The sequence below is a fragment of the Pocillopora verrucosa genome, chromosome 13, assembly GCF_036669915.1.
Source record: "Pocillopora verrucosa isolate sample1 chromosome 13, ASM3666991v2, whole genome shotgun sequence".
Lineage (NCBI taxonomy): Eukaryota > Metazoa > Cnidaria > Anthozoa > Scleractinia > Pocilloporidae > Pocillopora > Pocillopora verrucosa.
The window spans coordinates 12664114-12691456 of record NC_089324.1 but is presented as its reverse complement, the minus strand read 5'-3'; the positions used below and the strand labels follow the sequence as shown (position 1 = coordinate 12691456).

The following is a 27343-nucleotide window of genomic DNA, read 5'->3' as shown; positions in this document are numbered from 1 at the left end:
TACAACATTTTTGTTAAGAGCAATTCTTCCCATTATCTATTGCAACATCGTTCAACGACCCAGTGATGGAATAATTGTGCACTGCAAATATTGGATAGCAAAACCAAATATGCAATGTAAATGAAGAGCTTCAAATTTCTCATTGTTAATTCATTGAATAAACTACATCTCAAGCTTTTGAAACAAATAACTAGCTGTTTTCTTACAAGATGGTAATGCCTCGCTAGTGAAATGGTTCCTTTTTCCATTTTTTTTTCTCTATAAGACTGAGCCGTTCGGAACTTTATCCTATGTAGTAAGCAAAAGTTAAAAAAAAAAAGTTCTTACAAACCCAATTACCTTGAGCCAAGAATAAACCTCGCATGAAATACATATGGGGCTGAAGTATGAGACGGGGGGGGGGGGGTGGTGTGGGGTTCTTATTTGGCCTATATGGAATGTGCTGGAAAACTATTACGGTCTCAGGATACAACATTTGTGATTGATAAGCGGGTGTATAGCATTTCACTAAATAAAGCCTCTTGAAAATTAATACGTATCTCTGGACCAAAACTTTTAAACTAGGTGCGAGCCTAATGGATACGTGGTCATAAACGTTTTTCTTAACTTAACCTCACTGCAAATGCAACATCATTATTTAAAAAGGAAAAAAAAAAGATTGACGGCGCAATCGTACTAAAATTGTTCTTAAGTGTCTCCCTACACCTTCTGTCTTGGATCCTATAATTAAAACTCTCTTTCGAGACCTGCTGTGTCTATTTTGGCCCCGGCGCTGATCGACGAGAGCATTTGTTGACCCATTGTGTAAAAACTGGGAAAGTTTACCATTTGTAACAGCTTCTCTTTATGGTAAATTCATATCAAATGCTCGACAAGACTTTTATATTCGTTCAAATAAAATGCCACCTGCTAGCAGACAAGAAAAGCCACTTCAAGACACATCTGACAGATTTTTATTCGAAAGAACTTCCCCAATTCAATTAACAATTAATGTATTCGGCTAACGTCACCTCAAGGAGTTATGCTAAAATTTTAACTACCCGCTCTCCTGGCTAGAATTAACAATCTAGCTGCGATTCAGAAGAGGGGTTTTATATAGCAAAGATAATCTATTGAAATTGATAGACGATGTAACATCATAGATATGGCAATTTGCTGCCTACTCGAGGTAAGGTTTGTAACAAAAAATATGTTATGCAAATGTTGGAGAAGAACTTCCCGTGTCATATCTTCTAATCAGTCCGCCTTCGTGCGTCTTTGTAATAATAGACACACAATTCCATGGAAGAGTATTTCTTATCTCTTGAATCTTCGAAGGAGAATGTTGGCTCGACTATGTTTCATCACTCATTTACAATTTTTCTAACGTTCGTTTAGAATTAAATCCGAAAGAAAATTATTTCAATTAATTAGTATTAAAAGATAAGGTGTAACGAAAGTTCATCTCGATTCAATTTCCTTGAGAAGTAAAAATTTGATAAATAAGCCAAGTTTTTTGTTTGTTCCTGTAAGAAATTGTGTTCCTTCCACCTTAGTTTTGCTTGTTAAATTCGCGGGAAAATGTTTATGTAGCTCTTTTTAGGAACATAAAATATTAACCACACGGAAAAATATCATCCTTTTCTTATGAATAGTTTAGGAAACTCTGCAGTAATATGAAAGCAGTAGGTCGCCCATGTGGGTGCGTGCAGTATCATGGTATTACTCTGAGTGTTTATGAATAACAAAAACCGTTGGTGATTTTAAGCTTAGGGTTAAATCATGCAATCTTTTCGAGGAACACAAAATGAAATCAGGCTTTCACAAGGAATATGCAGGGTGCAAACTTCTTAACTCTTATACCCCAAACTTGAATTTATTTGACTTGACCGAAGACTGACGAACAGAGTAGTAAATGAAATTGATTCCATACAAAGGAATCGCTAAAGAAGTTTCAGGTGCAAAATCGCACGAGACCATTTCATCCACCGACCGTGAGCAGCTTTAGAACCAATTTTCAAAAAAGTAATAAGTGACGACTTGGAAATACGCAGTAGCTTTCATTTCAGTGCTCAAACTTTGGCGTTTCATTTATTGTCTTAACGGTTTACAATACCTTGGACAACATTATAATCATCTCCATCTGAAAGGCATACACACTGAGTAGCTATCATATCATTGCAATGGCCACACATTGGGTTCCCTCATCAGACCCAAAGTGAGAACTTGAGCGCGTTAGATGCGACCAAAACTGCAGGTGGATCACCATTAATATAATTGCGATTAAGAGACCCGCCAAAAGCTTTACTAAAACACTTGTTCGACGGACTAGAATTATCATCCATTTCCCATTTATGCACAAGTTTCAAATTTCTTGCATTTTCAATAATTTATCTCGTGAACGAGTCTCTAACTTCATATTTTCAAAATAAAAGACAAAAAAAGTTATACTACTATTCGTTCGCCGTGAGAGTCTTGTAGAAACTTCCTGAAGAGAGAAAGAAATTAACGAAAAAATAAATATGCTTTTTTTGCGATTGCAATGCCAGAAACAAAGCTCATTTGCATCAAGACTAAATGTTAGGCAAGTTAAAAAAAACAGCCTTTTGAATAAAACTGATATTTTACAATGTTTGACAGAAATATATTTATGCAAATTTGAAATGTTGAAAGGCTCAAATTAAGTAAGCGCCAAAGACTATACATAACAGTCTTCCAATTCGCTCGTTTTAATTTTGAAAACCATGCCAAAAATTGAAATATAATACGCTTTGATTCGCAACTGTATCTCTTCCTATGGGAAAATTTTTTTGTTTCATTAATGTCACCTTTTTCAGTCATGGAAAACCTATTGCGTGCAAATAAGAACTCTTTTTTCCGAGTTTCGAACGTGCGAATTGCTTTTAGGTGTTTTGCGAGACAACCAAGAACTCCTATCGCAACAGTCAAATTAAAAATACTCGCAATTAGCATCAAAATTTATATTTTTTACGTAAACTTATTTGAAAACAAATCTTTCCCATCAAGTTAGGTAGTAGGTCGTGCAAAGCACCAAAAAAATTACTTTTGGACCCCGAATACGAAGGGCAAGATTGCTTAACTTAGAATTTTGGTTTCAAATTATACTTGAAAAGTCAACAACCTTTGTGTCTGCTTAAAGCAGATGGCGCTCACTTGCACGCTGGTGATAAATATTTTAATGACTCGAGAAGTTCGCTGACAAAAACACCGTCAATTTCGTTTGTTCTCAAAGAGAATTTTCACCATCCCTTAGAACGAATCCTTTGGGATCTATGTCTGGCCATACTCAATAAGTTTGTAATAATTTACTTAGCTCATCTGCATATAGGAGAGGAAATTTTAATAATGCTGACGTCTTTAGGCACTGACTTCGACATATACATTACTTAGCATTTTAATCGAGGAGGTTCGCCCCGGATAAGCTGTTTCAGTTAACGGTAGAAGGAAAAAAACCTCTATCCAAGAAACATCATAACTGCATCAGCTTGAATCAACTGTTAAAGGCTCAACGAAATATGATGTAAAGAAAACAGTCTTCACAGAGCTGGGTACAATAACAAAGATGCCGTTTACATACAACCTGCTGTTGCTTAAGTAACGACAGGACGGAAAGTTGGTTGAAATTTATAATGATAAGAATATCGTTATGACAAAGATGTGGCAGCAACTTATAGTTCTGGTAATACACTTGTCGATTGTTTTTGTTTTTTGTATAACCACAGAATTTTACGCCAATTTTTCCTAGAATATGATGAAACTCAGTTTTATATTTGCTCTTGACAGATCACCGCTTTTTTCGTGGTTATTCATCATGGCATTCAAGCTGAGATACAAATTGCCGGTAAGTTTGGCGTAGTGTAGTTAAGAACTGAAGCACAGTCAGCTTTTAGAAGAGAATGGCATTCTAGAAAGCCACATTAGCTTCCAAAACCAAGTTATTAACTTAGTAATATTGAGTCGTGGGTGAATTATTTATAACCTCAATAAGGTCTAATCTAAAATATGCAATTTTAGTGAAAAAGTTTCTCGATGCAACTAACTTGTAACCAAATGTTTCCCGCTTTTTCCATAATACTCTAGAAATTTTTTTTTCGCTGAAAATATTATGTGACTGTCTGACGTTTTCATGTCATTAATAATGGATAATTTTCAACCCTTCTTCACAAAGAGCATATAAAAGCGAATACAAGAAAGGTTTTTGATCTACAAAACCACTTCTATCACCAATTAAAACTAAAAACATTTTTACTTAAATTCGTGCTCGTCCTTTTATCGTTTTGTTATTTGATCCTACTGAAATTCTACGAAATGAAATGCAGAACTTGAGAATTGTCTTTGCAATTGTTAATTATTGATTTTTTGCACTCTCGTGGAAATGTGTTATTTTCTACCAAGTTTTAACTCTGTTATATATCGGAAGGTAAACTTTACCTTCCGATATATAACAGAGTTATATGTACTCTTTAAAACCGTTTGAAACGGTTTTAAAGAGTATCCCCAGAAAATTCTCGAAAATTTGGCGAATTTCCAGTTGGTGAAAACGTCACTCCTTTTAATTAAAACGTCCCGTATTTCACTTTGGGTCAATACTAACAGGTTGTTTCATTAGTGACAGAAGATAATCGCTACTGTCTCTTCAATTGACAACACCTCAAACATAGCTTTTTCTTGTCGCTCTCAAAATTGAATTCCCTTGAGACCGGAAACGAACATATTTCAAATCCAAAGAGTCAATTAAAAAAAGAAAAGAAAAAAGTGGGATATTGTGGAAAAAAATTCCCCTCAAGATTTCAGCGGTTAGAATTTACGCTACTTTATGTCAAAAGTTAAATTTCTGCCTGTCCTTGATGAAAAATTTATAACTGTTAGCACATAAAAATGATTCGCGGGAACATCACATCCCCAAACGATTGCTGGGTCCTAAGGCTTCTATTATACTTGACAAAGTCACGTTTCACCATGGGAAAATAGCCTCGTTCAATCTTGTGTTTTAATCGTAATGCTGTTAAACTAATTTTACACTTAATAAGCATGATCCCAAATCATGATCTTTATTTTTGCCATTTTAAAGTAAAGTTCTTAAGTCCTGAAAAGCATCTGCTTTTCATTACGTTCAGTTTTTATGAAAATTAAATTCATTATGCCCGCGTAGGGGCCAACATCACTTTTAATTTCGGTAATGAGTCTCTTTGCAAGGAAATATTGTGATATTTCGGATGACAGTCAATGCAAAATTACCCTCGCTCACTCAAGTGCTATTAGCAAGTATCTACCGCTATCAAACAAACAAATCGCCACATCGTCGCCTTAATTTTCGTAATTGAAAGAAGATAGTAAAGTAAACCGTTAAAAGTAAATTTTTCATTTTGTGTGCCACGAGCTAACCATTTCAATTTAAGCCGAGTCGACTACGAAAATGACATTGAGGATATTTCAGTGGGTTCTCGGCAAACTTGAACGGCACGTATGTCTAAAACACGTTTTTTATCGGGCTTCATTAGGCCTTCTCTGGTTGGCTAAACCTCGTGTTACCATCTGCTACGTGAGTAAACAACACATCCAAAAATGCAGAAAAAATATCTTTGACAGATGATGTAAAATTATTGAACACTGTTAAGGTTTGAACCTGGGAATATTATTGAAAAAAGCAGGATATTGTGGAAAAAATTCCCGTCAAGATTTCAGCGGTTAGAATTTACGCTACTCTATGTCAAAAGTTAAATTTCTGCCTGTCTAAAACCTGGTGTTACCATCTGCTACGTGAATAAACAACGCATCCAAAAATACAGAAAAATATCTTTGACAGATGATGTAAAATTATTGAAAACTGTTAAGGTTTGAACCTGGGAATATTATTTAATCGCAGTTCATCTAAGTCTGAGATCAGAAAAGAAAAAAAATCCCGATGACTTTTCTTTGAGGAACAACAACATCCGGAGCGGAAGTTCTTACCAGAGTCAAGTAAAAACCGTTAGTCGGTCAAAATTATAGAAGTCTGGGCCGGGTTGTTCAAAACACGATTAACTTCATGCGGGGTTAGTGTAAATTCTGAATTTAGTTCTGTGGCTTTGCAAAGGGTTCTGTCTTTTGTATTTTTCGATTCATATTATTCGCAATAATATTGCGATAAAAACTCAACAAAGTCTCAGTTCTTGTGCGCGCTCTTTTATATAGGAAATTGTAGCCAAAGGCAACTTGTAACCGTAGATTATAAATAATCCCCTTCCCCTAAAGCTATATTGTTTTCATTACAGATGGGGGTTTCCAAGGTTTTGAAAACGATACAAAACTATCAGACAAAGAAACGAATTAGACCGGCTATGGTACCAGAAACTCTTTCTCTATTGTTTAAATTCTGATTTTAAAACATGGTTTCGGGCTCCGTTGAGTTACCGACACTTTCGAGAAACGGCCCCCTCGTTCGATGAAACTAATCGGTTGGTTTTTCCGAATGTTCTTTGACAGAGGTTAACCTCTAGAAGTGTAACGGCAAAGAAAAAATTAGCCGTTAGGCGTAAAAAATTGACAAATCATAATTATTATTCGTAAAAAGAATTTAACCGTCAAAATCTTTCCGTGAACTTGAACGGAAATAGATTAACCGTCAGCCGTGTAATGACCAAAATTTTAACCGTTAGCCCTAGAAGTCATCACCCCAGTTAGACCCTTTGGGTCTCTTATCGTTATATTTGTTGCAAACCTATAGCAACATTCGACAGATGTACTTGGTTAGTGTCAATCCGTTGGCAAAGCAAACATTTAGGCCTTCTGTGAATGATTCAACTGAGAGACAATTCTCCACTTAACTTTCATAATGAGCTTCGTTCAAGTTGTCGAAACATATAACGTTGTAAACTAAAACAATACTTTTACATTCTTATCCAAAGGAAGCTCACTCGACCATCAAACATGCCCTTTAACTCCCATGAGTGACCAAGACAGAATTTCTCCTTACAATATCAATACAATATCGAGCAAACAAGAGATGAGAATAAAAAAAAATATTAATCAAGGGATTATAAGTTGATCCAATACCAAATTCTCCAAACGAGCATTACAAGAATTGTATGGCAGACAGTAAGAAGAATTTCTAACGAGATCTTGGGAGTTAAAGGGTTAAGCAGACGATTTTTTTCCGTTTAGTTGTTCTATACAGAAGTTAAGACACTTCAAAACTCTGAACTTTTTAATCAGGAGGAACTTTTTTAGCCAAAGTGGTTAGTAAAAACGCAAAGACCCTCTCCATTTGTGAATCGAGAAGAAGCGTTTGTATTTTGGACATTCCTGAAGTGGTTCTCTCAGTATGGGCAGATACTGACTAAAACTAATGACAAAATATAGACTTTCACCAAGTACGTCTGTTCCTGTGCGAGAAGAGCAAGGATATTCCACGGTTCCGCGTAAATAGAATGTTCCATCTTTATTTCAATCGATACAAAATTCCTCTATAGACCGTTTGAATATAGCCTTGGATTTAATTACATAGCTTTAAGGGGGAATAGAGTTGGGATCCGAGTCTCCGCCAACAGAGCATGAACTAATTAACTGCTAATTAACTGCTAATGACGGAGATCATAAATGGGAGATCAGGTACCCGACCTCCCTCCGACTTCCCTTCTCCCCTCTCTCCCTCTTTCCCCCCCCCCCCCAACCCAGGCGATAAATGAAGACCGACCCGGAATTGAAACATTTCACTCTTCTTCCCACTCCGATCTTAGCACCAAGCAATGTGACGGTTTACAACAGAACAGGCGATAGCTTGTTCGTCCAATGGAGTAAGGTAAAAGGAGAGATCCTTGGTTACAGAGTGCGTCATCAGCGAAATGATACTCCTGTCGCCCTTGGAACATTGAGTAATAACAGCTCGATATTTGTTTGCAAAAAAGTAACGGCTGTGAAAATCGAAGAATTGGAAGTATATACAGACTATCATGTCGAAGTAAGAGCATTTAACAACGCAACTTTTGGGCCAAATGCTACCATTGCAGTTTTCCGTACAGATGAAGGCGGTGAGTAAGCACGTCCATATGTTGTTTCGCCCTGTCGCGAAAATCATATTTTTTTGCGTTATTTATTTATTAATTCATTTTTTTTAAGATAGAAAGTGCTTTCATTTTATCTGTTAAAAGTTTGCCTCGTGTAGCAATGCTTGTAATACACATTTTTTTGTTTGTTTGATCGCTTGTTTCTTTTTCTGGAAGTAATGCAAGGCAACTTTGAGGACACCAAGATAAACCAAATAAAAAAAAACACTCTGAATTGGCCCAGCTATCTCTTCTCAATATTTTACAATTTTAATTATTTATTGATTCTTGGTTTCAGTACCGACAAGTCCACCTGTTAATGTTAGTGCAAAGGCAGACGAGAAGAATGCTACTTTGATTTCGGTGCACTGGGGACAAGTCCCGCTAGCAGATCGTCGGGGTGAAATTTCCTTCTACACAGTTACTGTTATTGACCATATTGAACATAAAGGAGAGGAAATTATTCATGAGCTCAATGTGACTGGTTTCAACGCAACCATATCTGATCTCAAACCTTACACGGTTTATCACGTCACTGTAACAGCATGGACTAGCAAAGGAGAGTCAAACGCCAGTGAGGAGGAACGAGTCCGAACCGCAGAGGCCGGTAAGGAGATTTTTGACAATGATAGCTAAAAATAAAACCAATATCAGGATCACGGCAAGCGGAGTGGAGAACGGTTATGGGGATTGAAGGACCAGAACCTAAAGGGAAGGAGGAGTAGCCTGCGTTGCTGGCGGTCTGCGATTTTGGGAGCGAAGATTTTTGGTGGGTCTTTCATTTTACTCTCCGCCCTCGAAACCGCAGACCGCCAGCAACGCAGGCTACTCCTCCTTCCCCCTAGGTTCCAGTCCTTCAATCCCATAGTTTAAAAAGCGGACTATGGAAAATTGACCGCTGCCAATAAGGAGGAATCATTAGATAAGAACATAGCCTTAAGGGAGCATTACATAAATTTTATTGTGACACAAAGAAATTCCCCCGAACCCCAGGCAATGAAAAATTACCAGTCCCGAGGAATAGGACATGGGATAGGAGGAACGGGAATGGGGAACAAGAAACAAGGAATAAAATACAGGAACGGCAAATAGATTAGAAAACAAAAATCGGAGAATGGGTGTGGGCGGAAAAAAAATGGAAAACGGTGATAAGAAGTAGAAGAATGAGGAGCGGGGATCGTAGAGCAGGGATCTGCAACGGAAAATCTCTTACTTTGATCATTTGTACTTGGCTTTGCTCCAACTTTATGACATTCGATCGGAATCCGCTCTCATTATTCTTAGTCAGCTGTAAAACTCCCGTACCATTTCCATAGGAAATGAGCTCCCTTGGGGGAAATTAAACTCCCCCGTGGGTTTTGAGATCCCCATATGGAGCTATCACGATACAAAATCTTGAACTAAATCTTTAATTATAGGGAATTTCTATTAACTAAAGCTAATTTCTTTGTCAGAAGTTTTCGGAATGTACAAACGTAAAAAAATATAATAATAATATAAACACCGATTTAAAATAACGAACTTGAAAATCCTAAGGAAAGTTTTCAAGATGGACAAACTGGGGTGACGGAGTGGGAGGGAGGATCTGCTTTGGGATACAAAACAATACTTTATTCAAGAGAAAAAAAATTGTAAAAAGTCTCTCGAAAGGGGATATTCTAGAGGTTAACCCTATACAAAGATTCCCCGTCTTAACTTTATGATCATTTTTTTTTCCTTAGCTCCATCGAAACCTCCGACGCACGTCAACATGTCGTACGACCCCTTCATGTTGAATGATATTTTTAACTTTACGTGGAAACCAGTGGAAGAAGGATTAAATGGAATCCTTCGTGGTTATGAAGTGCGCTGGAAGCAAGTGAATTCGAGTGAAGATTATATCAGAAATATTACCAACAGTACAACAAATTCAGCATCAACTCGCAGGCGTAGAAGATCAGTTTCTGACATCATAAGAGAAATCCGGCTAACAAATCTGAGTCTTTACACCAACTATTCTTTTGAAGTGGCAGCCATAACAGTCGCTGTGGGGAAATTCAGTGACAAGTATTATTTCATGTCACAAGAAGGAGGTAAGCATTTTCTAATTAATTTAGCAATTCATTTCTGGTGAATTCTTTTGTGTTTTGTCGTCTTGGCCGCGATGCGGATTTATCAAATCCGGTCGCATGGACTTCAAGAAAAAATCATAACGGCGAAGGCAACCGTAACCTGATAACGCCGGTAACAACACAGAAGATTTTTGAGCACATCCTTATGAGAGTCTTGTAAGCCTTAGCTTGTAATGTGTTGCATGACCACACATTTATTTTACCCTTTGAGTAATGTGTCCTTGACCGTTGTATGGGACTTAATTCTCGTCATCGTTAGTCGTGTTTGGGTTTGTCCTTGACCTTGCTTACAGTCCTTAACAGCGAGTTTTGTTCACGTTTTAGTTCTCGAAGATTGGTTGTAGATCAACTACTTTGTTATTCATTTCTAGAAGAAGAAGCTAGAGTTGCTCTTGGCTACGCCTCGGGCAACTCTTACGCATCTTTCGTGCTCTCCAAACTTCCCGCGTGCTTCATATCTCGATGAACGCACAGCTGACGTATGAACCAATTGTTTTCTAACATTTTCAACCCGATGGAAAATTTTTTCTCGAGGGATATGTTTGCTGACGTCATGAGCGTGCACAATAGGAATATGAAGCACGCTCGCGCAATTGAATTTGATTAGACAACTTTACTAGCTATGTTATGATGTCTTTTGAGATTAATTTAGTAACGTTCTAGAAAATATGTTTACTCTGCCAGGGTCAGTTGCCCCGAAAGCTCAAACATGCCTACCGATAGGGTATTAAAGAGCGTGTACTTAGGGCTGAAAATAAGAGAGAGGGAGAGAGAGAGTCTCAGAGTGTGAAGCAAAGTTCATGATCAGACTCCTGGTACCTCCGTTTGTGCATGGTGTTCGAGCCGGTTTTTTCCCAACTGTCCAATATAATTCTAATGATGTTAGTTTGTAGAATTTGGTATCGGATCAACTTATAATCTCATAATAGATATCTTCTATATTCTCATCACTTGTTTGCTTGATATTGTATCTATATTGTAAGGAGAAATTCTGTTATGATCACTTGTGCGAGTGAAAGGGTCAATTTGGCGTTTGTGTTTGCACCAAACTGCTGTCCAGCTGGCTGAGTTTATAGAGTGCGAAACGACTGGGAGGTCGAAGGTTTGAACCTTGCAAGGGAAAACGCACAGGGGCTCAAGCTTATCAACGAAAATGTATTCGCGAAAACATCTGTAAATGGTGAGACAAGTTAAACTTTCCGGCGAGGATCAAAACCCACGCGTTAAATAAGAGAGTGCGGAGCCCCCCTAACTCCTTAATTCATTATTGTTTTCCTTCTCACAATAGTCCCAACAGCACCTCCAGGTAACGTACGATCTTACAACACAAGTTCGAGGTCAATTTTTGTATCGTGGACACGGCCCAACAAAAGCGAAATTCATGGGGTTCTTAAAGGTTACGAGATCTCTTACACCCCAGCTGATAACGCAAATGCCACGCGGAAAGTGATGCTATGTCATCTGAATACTTCATATGAGCTGACGCGTCTACGCATATTTACTTTGTATAACATCACGGTGGCTGCTTTCACCATAAAGGGGATAGGAAATGAGAGTCAATTGCTTCAGGTCTATACCGCCGAGGAAGGTACGTTTTAACTTTTATGACGTATGAATCCAAGTGATGTCAATTATTTGTAGCGTAATTCTGTTAAAGAGGTTACAGTATGCTTAGATTAGTTCAGATACAATGACATTCAGCTAAATTCACGCAAAGCAGAACAATATACGTGGAAGGAACAATGAAATAATTCTACGGGGTTTATCTTTCTCGTCTCCTGCATCTTCTTTGTACTAGTTGCCAGGGACGTTAAAGAAATTACACTCTTCGCGCAAAGAGAAGGCAACTTAGCTCACAGTGGTGAGGTCTAGCATTGTTATCATTGATACAGACCCACATTTAAACCGGCTTTAAGTGCCCATGACACGAAATTTTTTTGTGTATTTATTTAGTTTAGCAAATGTACAAACCAATTCCGGATAGAAAAGAAATTTTAAAAAAGCTTAAAACTCAGTTTTGGCCCAAAAGTGTCACGTAGACCGGTGACTAGTTAGCGGGTGATGACGTAGAAAACTGTGAAAACTCTCGGTCGACACGCATAAATTACTCACATATCTTGTAATTTTGTATTAGTCAGCGTTGAAACACTTTTTAAAATGATGTTTGATAGCGATTTATACCTATCCTCAGCAAGCTCTACTGAGAGTTGTGATACTCACTTTCCAGCTCTCCTGACATGTTTCATCAGGTTAACGGTCTGGCTATAAAAAAGTTGTTAATGGTTACCAAGCTCTCTTTAAGTGATATAATGGTGTGTTCAACACGAATTGTAAGTTGTAAGTGCTCGGCCGTAAATGCTTACTGTCTAGGGGTATCTGTCTTTGTAGCACCACAGGCACCTCCAGAAAACGTGACAGCAGTTGCTGTCAACGGCTCTAGTATAAGAGTGAGTTGGGGTCCTGTGCCAAAGGACAAACGTAATGGAATTATCACGAGGTATAGAGTTCAATTTGGATCAAGAACTCTTAAAAATGTCACCAATGGAACTAGGCAAGTTCGTGGAACCCAAAATTCTGTGGTGATCGGAGACTTGGAGATGTTTGTCACCTATTCCTTTAGAGTGCAGGCTCGTACAAAAATTGGCAGAGGGAACTTCAGTGAACCTGTAAACCAAACGACTACTCAGACAGGTAGGAAAACCATAGTTTTAGCGCTCTACCGCTAAGCTATGTCACGGTTTGTGACTGAATTTACGTGTGGGTCTTCATTTCTGTTCGTGTGAATCCTATCTATCCTTAGCCATCTTTGTTCCTTCATTGTTTATCATTATCTCTTTTGAGTTTTTCCAATATCGTAAAATAATATTCTGTAGTCTTTCCAAAGTTGAAGGTACTTTTGCAAGGCGCAAAAAAAATTGGAGGTGGAATATCGAAGCATATCACGCTCGCTTAAGGCACTCTACAGGCTCAGTAGCTTAACGATGGCTATACCGATTTCGTTTTCACGAACGAAAAAACCAGTCATAACGATTAAAAATGGTAATAGGACTGAATGCGGCCCAATGCGGTCGGTAATCATACAAGTGATTAACAAAGTCGAACGACCCCGATTCGGGAGTCCGATCTGTTAAGCACGGGTATGATTACAGATTGAACGACACGAGCTCTTGTTACCAATCAATCGAAACCATGATCGTTTTTTGGAAAGACTGATTAGACGTCGGTTTTATACATTTTCGTAAAAACAAAAACAAAAACAACCGTTAAGTCGGCGAAATGCGCGTACACGAGACACACTGTCTACTTACGCAGGCAAGACGCTTAACTGGCCCATCACTTTATCCAATTACAAGCATGACGGGCACACTGTCCTATTAATGACAAAATCGGGCTGGTGGTAGCCAATCATGTTCGAGAATTTTGTTGTAATTTTCACTAATTAGTGATGAAATGAATGAAATAGATATGTACGCCATCGGTTATCTAACTTCTTCGGTGCCTGCGGTTCATGAGGGCCTACCGCAAACGTGGTTGTCTTTCAGTTTCGCTTATGATGATTTTGTCAAATTACGTTGAGGAAAATTTTAAAATTGAACAGACCACGACAACATTTAGCTTATCATCAATCTTTACCGCAACAGCTAGAAAAACCCCAGAGAAGTGCTTGTACGTTTTTTGTAATTGCATAACTGATTTTATTTCGACACTTTTGCCTTTTAGTCCCTAATATTATCCTGCATCTCAACGGAACTCCTAGTAACTCGTCTATTAACGTGACATGGAAGGTAATTGACAAACCCTTTGGGTTATATACGCCTAATAAGTATGAGATAAAGTCATGCACAGTCAATGATTCATGTCAGCCTGGCAGCTGCTTAACAAACATCACATCAAAAATTTGGCATGAGTTTACAAATCTTCGTGGTGGCACTACACACAAGTTCAAAGTCAGTCCAATAAAATTATCTGCAAAGGATGGCACGGGGGTAAAGTATCCTAATGGAAGTTTCAGCGAACAAATCAACGTAACGACAAAGGAAGGAGGTAAGGATATTAACTGGAAAATAATTTGAATTTGATATTTATGATACTTGGTCAGACATTGGAGACCTTGGTTATAAAGATACAGTAAGAACAGAACACAGGCAAATGTAAGAAGTAGGCTACCTTCACTTTAAAACCCTTAGAAAACTAGAATCTAATTTCTTCTCAAACAATCATCCATGAATCATGAAATGTTAACTTCATGATCAAAGCGGATATGATAAGCAACATAAGAAGCTCTTGTTTCTCCAGCCAATTCTCCGAGTCATTACCACAGGAAATGTTCAGAAACAATTTGGATAATCTGAGTACAAGGAACAAAGGGTGAACATAATGGCGGCGTAGATTGTGCTTTGCTGATAATTCAAATTGTAATTTTCTTGTGAATGAGCAATGTGATAACCTTTTTGCTTCGTTTCTTTCTTTTTAATTTGAACTTAGTGTTATTTCGATCAGCCAAAATTTTCGTCTATTTTGAGGCCGGTAACCTTTTGATCCCTAAAAGTGACCAGCATCTAATTTCTCCTTACAATATCACCCCTGAATCACACTTTGAGGTCATGAGAATAAATGAAATGATCACCAACAAAGGAAGCTCTTGATTGTTAAACAACTTCTCCTCGTTAGGACCCTGAGAAATGTATGGAGAACAGTATGGAGAATATACATACTGATCTTCAGGTGTAAAGGCTTAAGAAAAAAGTTGAAGGGAGGAGTCATTCATATTTGGTCAAAATAGCCCATAACAAAATTAAAATTATTTTAGGGCGAGAATTTACCAGAAAATTGTTAAAATGTATTTTGCGTAATATCAAAGATTGAATTTCAAAATTAAGCATTTCGTTTACAGCGTCGTGATTTCACTATTGATCCGCAGTCTCTTTTCCGTTTATTTTTTTCCTCTTATCAGGATATCCCGGATCATGCCCATTACTACTACCTTTGGTTACCATAGTAACACATAGCTACTTAAAAACACCCACAGTTTGTCTGTTGTAACTAAAAAAATGAGTTTTTTAGTTACAAAATCTCTATTATCAAATAAATGAACAGAAATAAGAGTAAGGGTATTCCTGAAAATCTTCACTGTTGCTAAGGGGTTCCCATAAATCAGCCAGAGCTTAAGATGGACTTGTCTTGCACGCTTGAGATTCCAACTTTTTTTCCATCAATCGTTTTTAAACATCAGGTTTTGTGCTATCAAGGCGCACGTATTAGGAAACGAACGTGTTGAAGACAGTTTCGTCTATTTACATTTCCAGGGCGGAAATTTTTTCTATGCAATCTTTTCCTGAATACAATTAATTATTTCTTGTTGCGTATTGTTAAAATGCTGTTAAACATTTTTTTTCACCCAGCTCCAACAAGATCACCTTTAAATGTCACTGCAATCCCTCACAGCCAAAGCAGCATCAACATTACATGGAATGAAGTTCATCTATGCTACAGAAATGGGAAAATAACTGGATACAACTTAGAAGTGTATAACAGCAGCGGGCATAGAATACGGGCTATTGATTTCAACGATACAACTCCGCGTGAAGGGATAGTGAAAAACCTCGTGTTCGCGAATTACAGCGTTCGAGTCAGAGCCTTCACAGTTGCCGGGTATGGACCTTTCAGCCAGTTGAAGAATACGACAACACATGGACCAGGTACGACCTGACAAAAAATGATAATTGAACTGAGTGGGTCATCAGGTGATTTTTTAGGGCATCGCTTGGTTGTTAAAGGGAACGGTCGAACAGAAAGAGGGGGAAGGGGGAAGGGGGTGCAGTCGTCGTCAACAGAGTATAAGGGGGGGCTAAAACCAATGACAAAATATAAACTTCAACGGAGATCGTCTGTTCCTGTGCGAGAAGAGCAAGAATATTGCACAGTTCCGCGTAAATAGAATGTTCCATCTTTATTTCAACCATTACAAAAATGCCTCTATAGACCGTTTGAATATAGCTTTGGATGTAATTACATAGCTTTTAGGGGGAGTGGAGTTGGGATCAGTCGTTACCGACAGAGTAAAGGGGGAAGGACTACAAAAAAATGACTGCCGATGAGCGGGGAGGGGAAGGTTGGTTGGAATTTATAGAACCTTCCGGGGGGGAGGGGGGAAATCGGGTAAATTTCCTCGTAACACAACCAAAAAAAACGTGACGCAACCTAGTCCCCCCTCCCCCCCTTCCCCCCCCCCCCCTCTTAGGCGATAAATTATGACCGATCTTTTATATACACATTTTACAGTGGCTATCAAGCAGTGACAAGCCACAGTATATCTTAAGTTAAACCAAGTTATACATCTTTGTTGTGGCTGGTTCTGATTTTCGACAACGTAAAAACGTAAACAATATTTTGATCCAAGAATACAATTACAATAAAAACGATTATAGGAATAATGATAATTTGATTTTGATTGATCTCTTTCGTCTATTTTTAGCACCGAACTTTGTTCCACAAATTTTAAGAGTCACAGCCACAGGAAATACAACCATCAATGTGAAGTGGAATTGCACAGGCATTCCACCTGGCGATTTGGCAGGATACAGTGTTTGGTACAACTCTACAACCGACGCTCAACGGAAAAAACGTGGACCGGCAACCCTGCGAAACAAACTTAACTGGACTCAAACCATTCACTGACTACACAATCAGCGTAGCAGCTCGTACAACACAACCCGGAAACTATAGCAAAGAGCGATCCGCTAAAACTCTCGAAGGAGGTACGTAGAGAATCTACTTGTTCTGGTAAATCTTGGTTTAGACTAAACAAATTCCCAATTAGTTACCGGAGGTAACCCAGGACGGCACTGATTTTGCTTCACTACACCCTGTGATTGACACGCGCCACTCTCTCAAATAATCAAAAGAAAACTAGAAGTAATCACGCCTGAAGCGCGTTAAAACGCACGTGACCAACATTGAGTTTCCATTAGCCCCCTATCTCTCTTTTAATTGGCCTTAGTTAACTCGCACAAGTGATTAACTCCCCAAAGTATCCATACATTATTCAGTAAACAGGTAACGAGAATACTCGAACTTATCAGGTGGAAGTTATCTTGCTCTGACGCCAACTTCTCTTAACTACTTTATAAGGAAATGTAGAGCAGCTAGAGGGGAGAATTGACAATCAGATCTTGAGAGTTAAGTGGTTAAGGGCCCAGAAATGTCTACCTTTGATTGACACGAAGCCAAAGTTTCGAAATACCCCTAACCTGTTTTTTTTTTTTTTTTTTTTTTTTTAAGTTTTAGTGTTAACTTAACGTCAATTAAACACGTTTCGATGACTTGAATTTTTTTTTTATTCACTCAGTGCCTGGAAAAGTGCCAGGAGTCCAAGTGCAAATCCTGGAATCTTCTTCAGTCTCCATCACTTGGGAACCAATTCCCGAACGTTTCCGCAACGGCATAATAAAGGGTTACCACATAAAGTACCACCCTGAGGACGAAAACAAAACTGCAGTTCCGAAAGTAAACGTAAATGAGAACTTCACTTCTCATATTCTCAAATCGCTGAGAAAATTTACGACTTACACGATTAAGATGGCCGCGTATACCAAAGCAGGAATCGGCCCGCTATCCAATAAAACATTCAAGACGAGTGATGATTGTAAGTCCGTAGATTAAATGTTAGAATGGGGAACGGTAACTCGGGACAAGGGACAGGGGACAGAGGACGAGAGGGGAGAGACAGAAAAACGGTGGAAATGTGGAGAAAGGGAAGCAAGGAAATCTGGGAACTCGAATTCGAATGATGGAAAGGAAAAGATTGAGAATATGGAATAGAAAATTTGGGACATAGGGAAAACAGAACCCAACACCCAATGTAAAATAGAGAACGGGGCTTCGGGGGTTCAGTGATGGGGAGTAGGGGACGAAAAACGGGAAACGAAGGACTTGTGGCATACAGTTAAAATTAGTATTTTGAACACATTGTACATATCCCCATACCTAACCGTAATTTCAAATACCCTAATGATTCAATTTAGTGCTCGGGGCGCCTAATTTCTTTTAGTACCTCAAGGGAGGACGCTTACTCGAAACAGGGCGCATATTGGGACAGGGCGATTAGTTGGACAGCCCACTTATTTCTTTTTCGAGAAACAGCAGAATGTGAAACAAACCTTTGATGTTCAGTTAACTACGGACCACCTAGACTGGAAAACAGACTTGTCGTCCCTGGATCCTTCCCTTGCTAGAACCAATAGCCAAGAAATCGTCGCAATATTTTAAGACGGAATATTTCGTTTGATGGATCTGTGCACCTACGGCGACACGATAGTTGAGAGACCGAGACAAGGACCACTTTTTGTTAAAGGAGGATAGAACACGGTTGACCTCAACGTTCATGCACTCTAACAATAATAGTACTGAAACAGAATTGGGGCGTTGTTGGAATAGGGGCGCTTATTGGAATGAGGGTGCTTACTCAATAGGAGTGATTGTCAGAATAGGGGCGCTTATTAGAATAGGCGCACTTATTAACGAAAACAAACTCGAGGGGAGGGCCCTTATCAGAGAGGGGGCGCCTATTGGAAGGAGAGCACTAAATCGAATCATCGCGGTAAATTGACAACTAAATTGGCAAATAGCATAAAAATTAATATATAGGTGTGGCCATTTTCTGCTCGATGCTCTTGAAGGACAAAGAAAAGGACGGGGATTGAGAAACGAGAAACGAGAAATAGGAAGCGAGAAACGAGAAGCGAGAAACGAGAAACGAAAAAAGAAAAACGAGAAACGAAAAACGAGAAACGCAAAACTGGTAATGGAGAAATGGGTAACGATGTACTTAGAAATTATTAATGCCTTAAACGTAGTTTTTATAGCATTCAGTTAAAAGGATTTCTCGTAAAAACTTAATTGATATGAGGATTCTTTAATTTATTCTTCCATATTTTATAAACCGGCATTCGTAAACGAGTAAATAAATGATACGGATAAACATATCTTACCATCTATCATTTTCTGGACGATGCTCATAAAGTGCTGCTCAGACAACAAGATTGAAAGAATTTCTACATCCTGACCAAATCTTTTTTCTCATTAGCTCCCAGTGCAGCTCCTATAAACCTAACTGCTATCAACTCAGTCTCCCCACACGAAATCAAAGTAACCTGGAAACCAGTCCCCGAAGAGTACATGAACGGGGACTTAGTTGATTATCAAGTGACGTATGAGCGAGTGAAGATTGGAGGTGTACCAATAGATTTTGAACCTGTTAGGTCCGTCTCTACAGGTAAAAATAATTCGTGGACTTTAAAGAATCTCGACCCTTATTCTAAGTACGAGATTACCGTCGCTGCTAGGACGAGGAAAGGACTGGGCCCCAGAACGTCAGCTTCATATGGAGGTAAGAAATTGATTGTCACCCTTCTTTTACTCATGCTCAAGCATGCAGGGTATAAAATAAAAAATAAAGATAAAATTATGATGATTTAAGCGTTGAGACATCAACTACGTAGCGCTTTTCTCTTCCACTATCTCCAGGGGCTCGTTTCTCGAAAGTTATTCGATAATAGCTGGTCTTAACCCTCTAATAATGTACATGAAAAAATTATGCACTTCTGATTGGCTGAAAAAGGGCGCATTTTCATATAACACGTTTACAGAATATCAATACCACTCATGATAAGGGCGTTAAGTATTATTATTTTCAAAACATCACAAATAAAACTACAAGGAAACAAATCAGAAAGGACTGGTTTGTGATCACGTCCGAACACAGTTTTCGAGCCATTTGATCGTTTCATTCTCAAAACGCTGAAAGCATTTAATTTATATAACACGAAACTCAAACTTAAACGATTCACCGTGAACCGTTCTTCTTTAAGTGCAATCACACTGTTACTACAAAAAGTCCACCGTTAGCGCCAACAGCCCTCCTTAATTTTCTTCCCTTTGTTCCTTTTTCCACTCAGAAACTTGTCACTGCGAACAAAATTTCACGACAAGTTGGAGGCGATACGAACCCTATGTTAATTTCACAGAAGACAATGAACCTGGTGAGATCATTCCGGTAGTTCTTCGTTCCATGGTCCGGGAATGTTGCGGAAAATGCCAGAGTTACGGAGAGGTAAAACTTGACTTCAAACGCAACGGCAGATCGAACACATCGGAGCGCCATTCTTACATGGATCTCCTACAAAATTTGGACGAAACCACTGATTTTACTTTCCCTGTTTCTGGTTACAAAGAACAAGACAGTTATAAAGGAGGCTACGGCTTTGCGCCAATCATCGAGTCCGCTGGTGTTGCTTTTATTGTTTACCCAGACACGACGCAAAACCAGAACACTATGTACCAATCAGTGCTTCTTTGTTTACCTATTATGAGTTTGCCAATAGTTTTAGCTTACATCGCCGGTGTCATGATATGGTGTTTGGTGAGTAAAATTTAAAGCTAACTCTTCACGTTTTCTAACAGTGTTTTGTTATGGAACACTCTCTCAGAGGAAGCTGACGTGTTGCGTGACGGGACCAAATTACGGTTATCAAGGAAATCATCACTATCCGGTGCCGGGGAGGGCGTAGGGTATTGTTAAACATAGAAAAAAAAAAACATTTACAGGTGTTAAAAGATTGAACCGACATTTGGGATAATCCGATAATCCAGTTATGTGCATTGTTACCCAGTACAGCTCCGGTGCGTAAACTATTGTTTCGGTGGGTTCAAAAAAACAGTTTTTTTCACAATTTGTTTCCTCTATCTTGGATTCAGTGGTTTGGGGTAAGTACGGTTTGACCTGTAGAAAACTTCATCATGCGTCCAGTAATTAAAAATTGTAGCAAACTTTTCAATCTTTATCTTAGTTATCGAGCGTACAGGTATCATTCCGTTCATTACGTAAAGTGATTTGCTTTCTGTCATACATCCATTAGGAAAGAAGACATAATCCACAAGATTTTCCACCCTCGTTTCTTCTTGGGACCTGGGAAGGAATTTGGTGGTCTTTCGTTTCCATGACAACACTTGGGTGAGTTAAAGTCCTGGGCCCAGTTGGGCGAAGGGTGCCCAGTTGGGCAAAGCATGGAGAAACACTCCATTACGTCTCGTGTTTCTCCCTACACTTTTTTCGTGCTCTAGCCGCTTCCCACTAGCTTTACAACGGAACAGAGCACAGTCAAGGCTTCTCTATTTGTTAAATAGAGGAGGAATCCGAAATGAAACTTTTTAAAAAATCTCGGATTGGCGCCATCATGATCCTACTTCTGAGCAACTGCACCCAGATTTGTAGGAAGGAATTTGCAAATGCTGATTATTTATATTTATATATATATATATATATATATATTAGGGAAATCATGCGTATATTTACTGGTTAACGCACTTAGCGAGCCAATTATTGGAATTTACTTGCACGAGTTTATTAACTAACGATGAACGAGCAATTTCATTACCGACGGGGCTTTGCCAAAAATTTTCTGTCATTTCTCTTTATAAACGAGTAAAAGTGCCATAAAATAGAAGGAGAGGTCGACTTGATGGCAAAAAATGTTATTACTAGATGCAATGATAAACTAAGAGGGAACAAAAAAGGCTAAGGGGGAGGGGGGGGAGAGAATATTAATCCAATTAGCGCAGAGAATTAAATGTAATGGCAATGGTTTTCCTTGAATTCTTTAGGTATGGCGACCGCGCCCCTCTGAGCCACAAGGGACGGTCTTTTGCTATGCTTTGGACACTTACTGGACTAGTCATCATTTCCCTAACCATGGCAATGATCACCACAGCACTCACATCAATTACTCTGCAGAGTAAAATAAAGCTGTACGGAAGCAAGGTAATCAGCGACTTTCCCATTCTTGACAAACCTTTTATGTAGAACGCACCGATACATACAATTTCCTATCGTAACTGAAAAGGTTGCTGATAAAGATTCGTTCGAGCATCTCATTGTTTTTTAGTATCACTTTTTCTTTGCCGTTCGCAACTCTGAGGAGAGCAGGAAAGGTAGTTCGTAAAATAAAATAGGGAAATTTCAGCTGCGCTTCGAAAGCCTGAACCACTAGTCTCAACAGATTCTTAATTAGGAGACCATAGAAAACACTGACAGGAGCCAAGTAATGGGCTCCTGCCAGTGACTAGATATTTTGCATCATTATGCTCTAAGATTGATTTTTAAAAAATCGCATAATCCTCTAATCCAACCAAAACCAATGACAACTTGGTCAACGGCATTTTCCCGCCCTTCAACCAGTCACATGGTCTAACTTTAAGTTGTCATCGGCCGTTAACATTTTCCTCTCTCCCTATTGGCCATTCTGATAATTTTGGTCTTCTTGTTACGTTACTCAATAATCAAAGTAACTGAGTGATGATTTGTTTGAGTCTGCCTTCATTTCACTGGGAGGTTGGCAGGACTTTTCTAGACCGATCACAAAGCGAAATAAAGTAAAGTAAACACAGTGCAAAACGGATACCTATTGTTATTCTATAGTTCCACTAGGATACCATCCCTATAAAAAACAAAGTTAACGAATCATGGTATTAATCTTCTTCAGGTCGCAGCTGAGTTCAATTCTCCCGAATATAACGTGGCAACGAGACGAAATGCTAAGATTGATCCAGGTACCTTATCACAAAGTTAAATAACTATACATATCGGATAAAATGTAGACCGTGATATGGGATGGGTAACCGGTTCATCGCAGCCCCCCCCCTCTCCCACCCCCCCTTCGAAAGTTCATTGGCCTTCCCTGACGGTTCGCTGGTATGTATTTGCACTTCAGTGTGGAAAGAGGCACCACAATGATCCGAACAGGTCACAAACACGAACCTTTCAACCCAGAGTCCAGCGCGCCATGTGTTTAGCTACCAAGTTTTCACTAATCTTACTTACTTGGCTGTTCTTCGTTAACTTTCCAACTTACTTAATTAGGAATAAGCTAAGAATAGATTCAGAAAAATTATGTTGCGACAAAACTGTAACGTAAGAAAAAGATTGAATCGGATTGTAGAGTTCGAAAGTGGAAATTTCGGCAAATAATTTCGACGTGTTCCATTACAGGAGAACTTGTCTTTTTTGCGGAGAAATTTCAAAACAACTTTCTACGTATTGGGCCCTAACATCGTAAAAAATAAATTAAAAAATCATTCAAGTTTAGTTTTGATCAAACGTGAGCGTAAATAAAATAATAGTTTTCTTTTTTTATAACAAAACACAAGTGACCTGATCTGAGGCCACAAAGAGTTACGAAGCACCATGTAGCATGAGTATTGTTTCCTTTCTCTTCAACATACGAGACTAGAGAACCGCCCTGTTCATTAAGAAATTGCATTTACCCCCCCTCCCCCCACGACAAAGCACTCCCTTTCCGACCCCTTCACCAAATAACTAAACACCATATGTTTTTGTTTCACTTTGAAGGGAAAGAATATAAAGGTGTCGATGACATAACGGAGGCACTTTTGAACAGAGAAGTCGAAGGGATTCTAGTGGATACTTATTCTGCGGGCTTGCGAGGCGATCTCTTCAATCGCCCCGGGCTACAAGTCAATGAGATCCTTGACTACAAGACCGCATACGGCGTGGTACTCAGTCCTAAAGTGACCCAACTTGGCAAGTGTTTCGAGCGCTACTTAACCTCTCACAGAGCGGAGATTTTCGAGATGATCAAAAGAAAAGCGAAGCCGATAGAGGTGAGCAGGAGATAGTCGCATAAGAATCGAAGCAAAGCTCTTTGAGTTGCGGTTCATCCCTTTTTACTTGATAAACTAAATTATCCCTTCAACCCCTTGGAGTGATTGGTTACTATTTTCTCCAATCAGTATCACCCCTAAAACAAAGATTGAAGCCATGAGAACAAAGGAAATGATCACCCACTAAAGAAGCTCTTGATTGTTAAACAAATTCTCTTTGTCAGTAACATAGGAAATATGTAGAGAACAGTATGGAGAAAATTTATACTGACGTTGGGGTGTAAAGGGTTATGGACACAGTTTGACTGGTTCTTGCTTATGACGCCACTATTAACAATGTTTTAAAACAATTGGATTCCATGGTACCATAGGTCTGTTCCGTTGTTGATCAGAAAAAACGTCAAGATGTGATAACGACATCATTGACACTCAGCTGCGCCTCTTGTGAAACTTTTTTTTCCCGCTTTTTAACGTCATCTGTGATGCAACACTGAACAAACACCCGGCAACATTGAGTCTGTTAGTTTAACTCCTTACACCCTAATATAAGTACAGGTATCCTCCATACTGTTCCCAATACATTTCTTATGGTGCTGACAAGGAGAATTTGTGTAACAATCAACAGCTTCTTTTGGTGCTGATAATTTTCTTTGTTCTCATAACCTTACTGCATGATTCAGGGGTGATCTTGTAAGGAGAAATTAGATGTTAGTCACTCTTAGGGGTTAATGGGTTAATTGTTGTAGTTTGATATAAGGTAAGGGTGGGAAATTCTAGGAGAATCATTTTATGGTAAACATACTTAGCATAATACATCCGAAGGTAAATAAAATATTGAAAAGCGTAGAATAGTCCCTAAAAGGCGATATTTCAACCGAGATAGGAAATCACTCATAAGAACTGCCCCTTGTCGCGTGTGGTATAGCCACACCTTTCATTTCACCCAACGTTTTACTAGAATTTATGTTTGCTCCGAACCGACTCAACAGTAATAATAACAACGATGACAACGATAACGATGACGATGTCTTTTTCAATGTTTTTTTTAGCATGAAATACTTCATTCCCCTTCAGGCCAATTTTAAAAGATTATTTTTGATAGTTTCGCAACCTTTTTTTTTCTTTTTCTTTTTTTGCAAACTGGAGGTTTCTTTCAAGCGTACTCTGTATTGAGAAAACACCCTATCCCTTCATACAGTGGAAGGGAGAGCAATTTATCTTAGTGCAAGCTTAATCCAGGTTCCATTTTAAACATGTTTTATTATGTTTCACTCCAGACTTCTGGCGCCAAGGAAACGCCCGAAGAAGAGGCATCAGGCGGTCTACTGGACAGTGGTTCTCCCACCTTCCTAAAGGCATTGAAATACGCATGCGTGTCGTTAGGAATTGCCCTTGCCCTGTCGCTCATATACGAGTGCATTCGTCGTATAAGAGCAAGGCGAAAAGTTCACCAAAAAAGTAAGGATAACGATATCTTCTTCTGCCCTTAAAGGCAACTCTTAATTTTAAACTTTAATTTTCAATATTTTTCGGAACACCAAAAGGGATTTCGCTTTGCATGTCGCAAAGTAAACTGAAGAAAGTCGTCCTCGTTTACCACAAGACAAACAAACAAATGTAACAGACTGGTCATTATTTATCTCTGGGGGAGTCAGAGGATTTTATATGTGTCGCGATAAAATTTACCTGATATATGGCTCTCTTATAATCTTATGACCCCCCCTTCCCCATCCCCTCATGGACGGTTAGGTGGCAGTCTATTTTCTATACTCCCCCTTTATACTCTGTTGACGACGACTGATTCCCCTCCCCATTCCCTCTGAAGACCATGTGACCCTGTCCGAAAATCTCTGTCTCACCCCTCCCCCCCTCCCCGCTCCATGCGATAAAAAAAGTATTGGTCCCTTAACCGAAAAGAATGAAAAATAGGCTCATCTGAAGCAACAAAACTAGCAATTAAAATCACTACTTTTTCTTCGAAGAGAGCCATAAAGCAAAGCTTCAAGAAGAAATGCAGACCCTAGTGGAAGAGTTTAACCAGCGCGTGCTGGCAGTTAAGATGAAATTGAGGGAGAAGCACATCCGACAAATCATCAAATATTGGAAGCTGCAGAAAAAATCGATGTGCTCGGCTGGGATGGAACATGAATGGCTAAGGATTTCCACTGCGTCCCCACACAATGGTGAACTCACTATATCTGAGATATAATCATCTGAGCTTTTTTAGATACGACAGAGCTAGTGTGACCCCTATAGCTTCCTATTCAAGAGAGTAACAACACGATGTTTTACGTAACTATTTTCTGACGTGCAAAGCTAGCTTCAAACTGAAAGTGGAAAATATTAGTTGGGCAAGACGGCTAAGGACGGAGAAAATTGCCACGGATTGCAAATATTCAAATCGAGTAATCATTAAGGACATTCCCTTGTTTCGTATCACGCGTCGTTACAAAAAAATTGCATGTGCAAGAAATGGCGGGTTTCTGTTCGAGGCCATGGTTTTCATTTCTTTGTGTGGGTGTGTTTGTGTGTGTACGAGTGTGATGTTTCCATTTTTCACTGTAAATTGATAATCCTTCCTTAAAAAAAAAAAAGAAAAAAATTGCTCTATGAATGGTTGCGAGAAATCAAACCATTCTCTCCACCAACAAAACCAACTGTTTGACCACTAACGTTTTCCACATCGAGTTCTCACTGGCTTTTCAAAATATTAACCTTTCTTCTGGACAGCTTCAATGACGACTTTGATTCCTTATTTATGATGCTTCATTGAAATTAGAGCACTCTGATAACCAATGGGCAGAAGCAACTAACACATCCTGGGTGTGATGCGCTGTTTATCTTGATCAAATACTAAACCCAGTTTGATTCACATTCAAATCCCTTTGAGATAAGCAACCAACGAGTTTGGTACAAATTTCGCTGAAAGATTTACTTCAGATTAATGATATTTTCCGTGCAACTTTTGTCAAGGCTGTTGCTCTCATTTTACTTACGTAAATCAGATAGTTCTCCTACGTTTGTTAAGCATTCATCGCGATTGACTCGCGAGCAAGGTAAAAAAAGTATATATATGATTATCTTCCAGGAGGAGATTTGAACGACATTTTCCACTAAAAAACCTTAAAATGGTCTTGAATGATGAAAGATGACTCACTTTAGATAATTATTTTTAAATTAGCAAGAATCTGCTCAAATACCACATACCTCCCTTTTCCACATTCATTATTGTTGACAGTAGCTTACAGTCATTAATTAATCAATACGTGTGTCGTTAAAACAATAGAGAGTGATTACTAAGGTTTATGTACATTTAAAAGGTTTAGTTGAGTTGGTAAGGAATAAGCTTTGTTCAACAACAAGACACAGATGAACCTTTGTAAAAAATGTACGTGCAGTGTGACATTAAAACAATACAGAGTGATTTCTAAGGTTTTTGTACATAAATAGGGTTTAGTTGAGTTGGTAGGAATAAGCTTTGTACAACAGCAAAACACATAGATGACACTTTATAAAAAATGTACGTGCAGT

General features: G+C 38.8%; 1 pseudogene; it reads left to right on the top strand.

Annotated features, from left to right (window-relative positions):
- Nucleotides 1–1026: 1026 nt before the first annotated feature.
- Nucleotides 1027–26449, top strand: LOC131776784 (protein sidekick-2-like; annotated as a pseudogene).
- The last annotated feature ends 894 nt before the right edge of the window (nt 26450–27343 follow it).